This window comes from Chrysochloris asiatica, unplaced genomic scaffold (genome assembly GCF_000296735.1).
Source record: "Chrysochloris asiatica unplaced genomic scaffold, ChrAsi1.0 scaffold00036, whole genome shotgun sequence".
NCBI lineage: Eukaryota > Metazoa > Chordata > Mammalia > Afrosoricida > Chrysochloridae > Chrysochloris > Chrysochloris asiatica.
This window is the reverse complement of record NW_006408554.1, coordinates 7,582,455-7,588,387: the sequence shown is the minus strand read 5'-3', so window position 1 is coordinate 7,588,387 and position 5,933 is coordinate 7,582,455. Positions and strand designations below refer to the sequence as shown.

The following is a 5,933-nucleotide window of genomic DNA, read 5'->3' as shown; positions in this document are numbered from 1 at the left end:
GTAATGAGGTTGGCCTATGATCGGGCAGTGTTTCGTTCTGCTGTGCATAGGGTCGCTAAGAGTTGGTACCAAGTGGATGACACCTAACAACAACAACAACCAGAGATTAGAGCATAAAGAAAGCTTTAGGAAGAAATGTACCATGTTTTGTTTTTAGTGGATAAAAATATCAGTAAAAGTATGGAGAAATGTCCTTTGAATTTGGCCGTTAAATGTGAGGCCAGGGAAAAGGAGAGATTAAACTCAAATTCATTCTTTGTGCTCCATTTTTGAAAGTGGTGCTCATAGAAGATTTGATGAAGGAAAAAGCTGAAACCAGTGACTGAAACAGACCCTCGGGGTGGGGTGAGGGGCTATTAGTTAACATTCATTAGCATTGAAAATGAGAGCTGGCTACACCATACAATAAGCAATGAAGACCTGCACAGTCTCAAAATCATTTTTCTCTTGCAAGGGGAATTGCTCAGGCAGCTGCAGGAACAAGAGTGTGAGGAGAAAAAGGTCGTGGTCCCACAGTAATGATAGAGCAACAAAGGAGAATGCTCTTCCTCTAATGCTTTTAAAGGGCTAAGGATGCCCTTTGGCTCTGTCTTGATCCAGAAGTTACACACTCCTGGTAACTGCTAAGTAGCCTCCAACAAAGGAGCCCTATTCCTCCCTTCTTCAGCTACTCTCATTCCAATCTGCAATGGCAAAATTAGGATGCTGTTTTAATACTGTTCGTTACAAGGAAGATAATGCCACATAAGAGCATCAGTGGAAAAACACATCACATTTAGATCATGAAAACTATATGTAGTAGTTTATTCCACATAGTGGTGGTGGTTATGTGCCGTGTAGTCGGTTCTAACTTATAGCGACACTGTACAGGGTTTCTGAGGCTGTAAATCTTTATGGGAGCAGAAAGCCTTATCTTTCGCTCGTGCAACAACTGGTAGTTTCAAACTGCAGCCCAACTTATAACCTCTATGCTCCTTTTATTCCACATAGACACAAATAAAATGGTAGTTTAAGAAACTGATAAGTGGGTGTACCTAGTTTTAAAAAAGAAAGCTATGTAATGATGTCAGCTAATGAACAAAACTTCCTAAGGAGATACTCCACATCATTCATTCTTCATTTTAATTAAGAGCACTGTTGTTGTTGTTGTTGTTGTTAAGTACCATCGAGTCGGTTCCGACCCATAGTGACCCTGAACAGGGTTTCCAAGGCTATAAATCTTTATGGAAGCAGAAAGCCTCATCTTTCTCCCACAGAGCAGCTGGTAGTTTTGAACTGATGACCTTGCGGTTTGCAGCCTGAAGAGCACTGTATGCAGGCTAAATTAAAAGTTTCTACTAACTTTCAGAATCATCAATTATGGTTACTAAATTACCTTCATAATCTCCTAATTAACACCTTACTCAGTGAAGTAAAATTATGAAGAGATTTTACAAATTCTAGGTTTCATATGTAAAATGGTTACAAAACATTTAGAAATTTGGATAAAAGCCAGCTCAGCTGTCTATATCATTAGTAACAACTATAGAAATAATTCAAGAAGATTTTCAATAAAGGCTTAATTTTAAGACTTTAAACAAATTCTTAGGGGTTTTAAAGAGTTTGAAAATTTCTGTTAGCTTCTCCACAAGCTCTTCTATTTCCTTTCTAGGACATGTGGGTCAGTCAGTGTGGGAAGTAGGAATAGGCGTAACCTGGATAGAATCAACATCTCATATTCACAAAGTTAAGTGATATGAAGGCGTCATTTTTACCATGTTTCCAAAGGCTACCATAATAAAGTGCTAAAAACTACAAATGATATATGTCAATTAAATTATCATCAGAGAAAAAATTGATTAAATTGCAATGAGAAAGTGCATAAGCATTTGTGAGCAAGTCATGCTATGAAAACATAAAGTCCAATGTTGTTAGTACCATGGTTTTTCAAATTCTTCTGGAATATGAAGGATCTTCAAAAAGTTCGTGGAAAATGTATAGTATGAAAAACTATGTATGCATTTCAAAATTGTTGTACCAAAATAAATTTGTAGTATTTGTTATAACATGTCTAAACAGAATCTAGTTAGAGGTATTAAGAAGGATAAGATATCGGTTTGAAAAGATTCTCTATCAGAGCAACATGAATTCAGATAAAAATGAAGTAAGAGCACTCATCAAATTTATGCTGAAGCTTGGGTGGAAGAATGGAGAAATCATTGATGTTTTGCAAAAAGTTTATGGGGACAATGTCCAAAGAAATCAGCATTTTCAAATGGATAACTCATTTTAAAAAATATTAAGACTATGTTGAAGTTGAGGCCCATAAAGACAGACCATTCACATCAATTTGCTAGGAAACGAATCGTATTTGTTTCCTAATTGAAGAGAACTGAGAATTACCAGCAGAAAGACTCATCAACACTATAGCCATCTCAATTGGTTCCACTTACATAATGCTGACTGAAAAATTAAACTTGAGCAATCTTTATGTTTGACTTGACAGGTGTCAAAACTGTTGCACCCAAATCAGCGAAGAGCAGAGCTGTCCATGAAAATTTTAAACAAGTGGGATCAAGATCCTGAAGCATTTTTTGGAAGAATTGTAACAAGAGATGAAAAATGACTCTACTAGTATGATCCTAAAGACAAAGTGCAGTCAAAGTAATAACTACCAAGAAGTGTAAATGGAAGAGTCGGACGACCACTTAGCTTCAGAATGTGCGGATGACCAGGCTGCGGGACTGAGTGCCTCCGCCGTGTTCTGTAAAAAGGCACTTCTTCCAAAATGGATCTCTTGGTTCTTTTGAAAGCCCATGGCACTTTCAATATTCTCCTCCAACACCGTAATTCAAAAGCATCAATTCTTCTACGGTCTTCCTTATTCACTGTCCAGCTTTCAAGTGCATATGAGGTTATTGAAAATACCATGGCTTGGGTCAGGCATACCTTAATCCTCAAGCTGACATCTTTGCTCTTCAACACTTTAAAAAGGTCTTGTGCAGCAGATTTGCCTAATGCACCACACCACAGATGGATGAAGTGATTTGATACCAACCATCAAATTTCGACAATGTTCCTTGTTAAGAAACCAGCGCTGCACTGTAGCATAACTGTATGACCAGTTACATCAGATCAGAGCACTCAGGTGGGAATATGGTAGTGTCTTGCCAAATGCTTTATGATTTCACATGTCTGCTGAAGAAGTAGAGTGGCTCAATTGTTATAAAAAGTCTCTTGCTACTTACATGAAGTTGTTGGGAAGAGATGAAGATTTGGATATCACACAGGATATGAAACCTCCAAAAAATTTGTATATTGCGGTGTCTAAGAGACTATGGAGAGTTTGAAGTTGATGACGGCACTTCTGCCATATTAAAAAAACAAAAAAAAACAAAAAACCCAGCATCTTTTACCTCATTGGAAGTGTGAACAGTTAATCAGACAAGGCATTCTCGAGTACGTCCTATCATAGTAGCACACAGACTGAACTTAACTGACTGAGACATCTGTACTTCTCTCTTTGTATCCACCTCCCTACCTCTTTGATTTTAAAAGTTACAGGCATCCTTTAAGTATAACTAGGGTTAATTTTCTAACAAGTATCACTTGCTAACCATTAATGAGTTTTGGTTTTTTATATTGTTCATGATTCCTCCTCCTTGTAATAATCTCTATCCATAATTATAATGTGTGGCGCTGTGGGTTAATGCACCAGACTGCAGAGCCATTTAAACTGCAAGGTCAGTGGTTCAAGCTCACCAGCTGCTCCTTGAAAACCCTATACAGGGTTGCTATGGGTCAGAATTGACTCAACGGCACTTAACAACAACAACACAACATACCATTAATAACAATGTATTTTTTCATGAAAGCAAACATTTATTACATTTGAATCTATTTTTTAAATAATGCATGGGCTGTCCAGGGAAAAGGTAGACTCAAGTGCATCTGTGTCATTTTCTGGCAGTGTGTATTGTCAGGAATGCTGTGGCATCATGATCCGGTGCAAACCAACAGTCCCATATTCTGGAATATATATTTCCAAGTCACACAGGTAAGGGAAGATGATAGTCTTTAAACTTCTTAGTATATTCAATGTGTAGTCAACTATAGTGTATCATCTTATTTGAAAAGGAGGCAGTACTTGGCTGATCTGGTGCATAACTGTATGCAAGCTTGTAGGGTGAGCACAAGTGTCTGATTACTCAGTAGCCTCTGTAACAAAGTTCCAAAACCAGAGTGGTTTAAAGCAACAGAAATTTATTTTCTCTCAGTTCTGGAGGTCATAAGTCTGAAATCAAGGTGTTGGCAGGGCCTTGTTCTTAGCTTTTGGTGGCTACCAGCAATTACTAGTATCTTGGCTAATAGATAGTCACTCTGTCCTCTGTCTCCTTGGTCATACAGCATTTTTCACTGTATGTTTCTCTGTCCTAAGATACCAGCCATCATTAGCAGTAATAACAAATACTTTATGAGTATGTATGTAAGCTGAACAGGTGTTTTATGGAGTGGGGAGTAAATCAGTTTGGCAGAGTGTATTGCCACATGTATATTTCTATATACTGCAAATATATTCAGATATATAGTACAGCATATGGAAAGCAAAGTCATGAAAACTTAGCCATAACCAAACACCTTGAGTGAACTGAGTCACTAGGTTGAAGGCTTAGGACCATGGTCTTGGTTAACATCTAGTTCAATTAGTATAACACTGTCTATAAACAATGTTCTATATCCTACCTTGTCAAGTAGCAATGAGGATCTTAGCTTGTGAGCAGCCACCTAATATATAACTATTGGTATCTTCCTGTCCGGAGTAAAGAAGAGTTAAGGAAATCAGACACAAAGGAAACAATTAGTACAAAGAAATAATGAACCACATGAACCACAGCCTTCACAAACCTGAGATCAGAACTAGATGGTACTCACTACTAGCTGTTCAGATCAGGATCACAAAAGAAGGTCCTGGATGATAGAGTGGGATAAAAAGGTAGAAAAAAATTCAAATTCATAAAAAAGATCAGTTTTACTAGTCTGAGAGACTGGTAGAACCTCTGACACTATGACCCGTAGACACTCTTCAAACCTAGAACAGAAGCCACTCCCAGAGATCATCTTTCAGCCAAAGAATAGGCAGGCTTAGACAGTGAACTATAACACTTAATGAGGAAAGTGCTTTTTGGAACCTTATAAGACCAAATGGGCAGCATTTGCCCAAAAGCAAACTTTTAAGAGTTGAGTGAATGGAAACTGAGGGAGTTAAGTGGGAAGAGTGCTGTTACATTAAATGGATTATAACTAATGTCTTGAAATAAAATGTTATAAATTGCTAAATAGGAAGCTGATTTGTTCTGTAAACTTTCACCCAAACCAGAATAAAATGTTTGGTAAATTAAAAAAAGATGTGTAAATGGTCCAGTTATAGCACAAATAGAGTGATCAAGAGTGATGGTCATGGCAACAGCTTTCGGAGGGATGTTCAAGGCATTTTGCTTGTTGACTTCTGGAGGGCCAACGCGTGACAGCATTATAAGAGTGTTTTGAGAAAGTTAGCCAAAACTTTAGCAGAAAAATACCCAAGAAAGCATCACCATAGTGCTACTTCACCATGATAAAGCTCCTGCTCATTCTTGTCATCAAGCAAGGGCACTTTTCCAATGGGAAATCATTAGGCATCCATCTCACAGTCCTGATTTGGTGCCATCTGACTTCTTTATGTTTCCCAATCATAAAAAATCTTTAAATGACACCTATTTCTTATGTTAATAACGTAAAAACAACTGCATTGGCATGGTTACATTTCCAGGATCCTCAGTTCTTTAGGGAAGGAATAAATGGCTGGTATCTCTGGTAGCATAGTGGTTATGAATCAGGCTGCGAACCTTAAGGTCTGCAGTTCAAAACTACCAGCTGCTCCATGGGAGAAAGATGAGGCTTTCTGCTCCCGTAAA

At 37.9% G+C, this 5,933-nt stretch overlaps 1 pseudogene; it reads left to right on the top strand.

Moving 5' to 3' along the window:
• LOC102828511 overlaps positions 1-3,454 on the top strand; it is a 5,881-nt pseudogene extending 2,427 nt beyond the window's left edge.
• Positions 3,455-5,933: the final 2,479 nt, after the last annotated feature.